Source organism: Penaeus chinensis, chromosome 6 (genome assembly GCF_019202785.1).
Source record: "Penaeus chinensis breed Huanghai No. 1 chromosome 6, ASM1920278v2, whole genome shotgun sequence".
NCBI classification, from domain to species: Eukaryota; Metazoa; Arthropoda; class Malacostraca; order Decapoda; family Penaeidae; genus Penaeus; species Penaeus chinensis.
The window spans coordinates 12,032,049-12,034,548 of NC_061824.1; the positions used below are offsets into that span (position 1 = coordinate 12,032,049).

The following is a 2,500-nucleotide window of genomic DNA, read 5'->3' on the forward strand; positions in this document are numbered from 1 at the left end:
TGTCACGTATGCACATGCCACCCGGAATATAGTCCAGGCATGCCATGGAAATATATTTCATAAATGTGTGTGTGAGGGGGGGGGGGGGGGGGATCCTAGGACAGAATAGACTAGTGTGACCTTAGCTTAAACGAGTATGGTGAATTGTGAGCTTTGGGTTATAAGGAACATAGGCTTCTCTTCCTTGGAGCAAGGAGTTTGCACCTTAGCTCTCTGCAGGAACCCTCTATTCTGACCTGCAGGTGATGGCTTTCATACAGAATTTGATGATTCAGACACTTTGATTGACAGTACCGGTATTCGGAAAGGCAGTTGGTGTGTTTATCTGGGCCATGGTAAGACATGCATGCTACAAATACAATGACAGAATTTCTCTATTGAACCTAGCATGTGGACTATTTGCATACACACTTCCTGGGTACTTCATAGAATTCAGATTTTAACAAGCATATAATTACACTAAATCTCCAGGAGTTTAATGAGATACTCCTTCCTAACCCGAGAGCCATGCTGGTCATTGGTATGGTCACTGAGTGTTTTTATCCACTGTCAAGCAACAGGGGGTGTTCCTGGTTGATTTGGATGAACAATCGAAAGAAATGACCACATTTTCAACTCCTTTAGGTCATTTTGATTTCAAATTCATCCCGTATGGGCTCCATAACATTCCTGTCACCTTTCATGGTTAATGTCAAATGTCATATTTGGACTGGTCATGTCATAGTCTTATAATATTTAAATGATTTGTTGTCTGCTTTGTGCAACATAAAAAAGTATGAGGCCAAGCTAAGAAGTGTGTTTTTAACCCCTTGGTGACGGGTGAAGAAAACTAAAAAAAAAAACTACGCTCTGGCAATCAATGGCAACGCACTGACTTTGAGCGTGGGAGTTTGGTACATCAAGCCGAATCACTGCCTCGCAGTGCTTTGACTGACTGAGTGATGCTAATCTTGCCATCAGTATACATATTTTTCAAAACCTAGATTAATTATTCACCTCACACATTTGATTAAAAAATTATGACCAAATGCTAATAAGGTTAAGATATTTTGAATTTCCTTGTGCCTATTGAGGCAAGTCCTCCTTTGGCCTGGATGGCTTTTATTGCTCTTTTATCAAGAATTTTGCTAAAGTAGCCATGCCACTCACTGCTCTTCTCTATAAAGATGCTCCTTTGTCATGGAATGAATCCTAGCAAGAATCATTTGATATGCTCAAAACTCACATCATAGGAGTGCCTGTTCTGATTTTACCAGATTTTAAGGGTTCCCTTATCCTTGCTAACCATGCAACCAACCAAGGCCTCTGTGGCATTATCATAACAAGAAGTCTGTCATAGATCTATAGCTTTTACAAAATTCAAAATCTGCAAAACTAAATTATTGCCACTTTTAGCTCTGTCATCTTTATCAGTCATAAGTCCAATTCTACTGAATTAGATTATTAGGTCTGAGACAAAGCACTAGTTATAATATGGCCACTAACGTACTTCAACAAACTTATTCACAGCCACAATATCTCTGCGATAACTGATTACTGTCGTTGATCTTATCATCTCACTGACACTAAATCCCCTAATGGTAGACTGGCTCGAATGATGCTATCCTTACTTTCAATGCTAATATTATATCTACACAGGCCACAGCCAATATGGTGGCTGATGACATCTCTCCCATCCCTGTAGCTCTGTATCCTAGATGTAGGTGGCCTCTTTATTTAGTAAAAGGAAGACCCCTTGTGCTCAAATCTCAAACAGTAGTGACCATTCCATTGAAGCCCCACCTTCTTGTACAAATGTGCCAACAATAGACAACATATCCAGCTTGACACTGCTAGCCTGATGGTGAGATTAGCATCACTCAGTCTTTAAAGGTTTCTGTTGCTAACCATATCAGTGTTGAGAAGGCTATAAAGTTAACACAAATCATGTCAAATGTGACCTTCACCTGCTTTTGCTTATAATGTGCTGGAATGTGTTTTCCAATGGGTTAGTGCAAACATTCTCTAAGGATATGTCACCTCATCACCAAGCAATACATCTCTGTTGTGTTTATTGGTGTCTTTGTTATTGTGAACTTGTACTATTCCAGATAAATCTGCTGCTATAATCCCTTGTGTGTTCCACAAGTATACCATGTGTTGCCATAATTCCCTCCGCCTAAATACGATGCAGAGTTCAACAACACTTAATCTAGTGTGCTTTGTATATCAAGGAAAACTCATTACCTTGATGGAAGGAGTCTATACTGTTAATTTTATTAGCAATTAAATCATCTTCAGGTGTTATCCCTCACCACTCTGTGTATAGCAAAGACTTCTGCCCACTACAGGTATCTATTGGGCTTAATCCACCTCTAATTTATTCAGATGACCCATTAAGATACTGGTGTTGCAGCACGAATTGCAACCTGAAGCTCTGCAGACTTCCAAGGTTGGGTCAAATCAGGTCCACAGCCTCGTCCCTGCACTCTCATCAGCATGCACTTCTCAAGGCTCACTG

At 40.2% G+C, this 2,500-nt stretch overlaps 1 protein-coding gene across 4 annotated transcripts in view; it reads right to left on the reverse strand.

Annotated features, from left to right (window-relative positions):
- The window catches only part of LOC125026188 (protein bric-a-brac 2-like), a 90,728-nt gene that overhangs the window by 56,687 nt on the left and 31,541 nt on the right, over window positions 1–2,500 (reverse strand). The gene's annotated exons all lie outside the window — the stretch shown is intronic.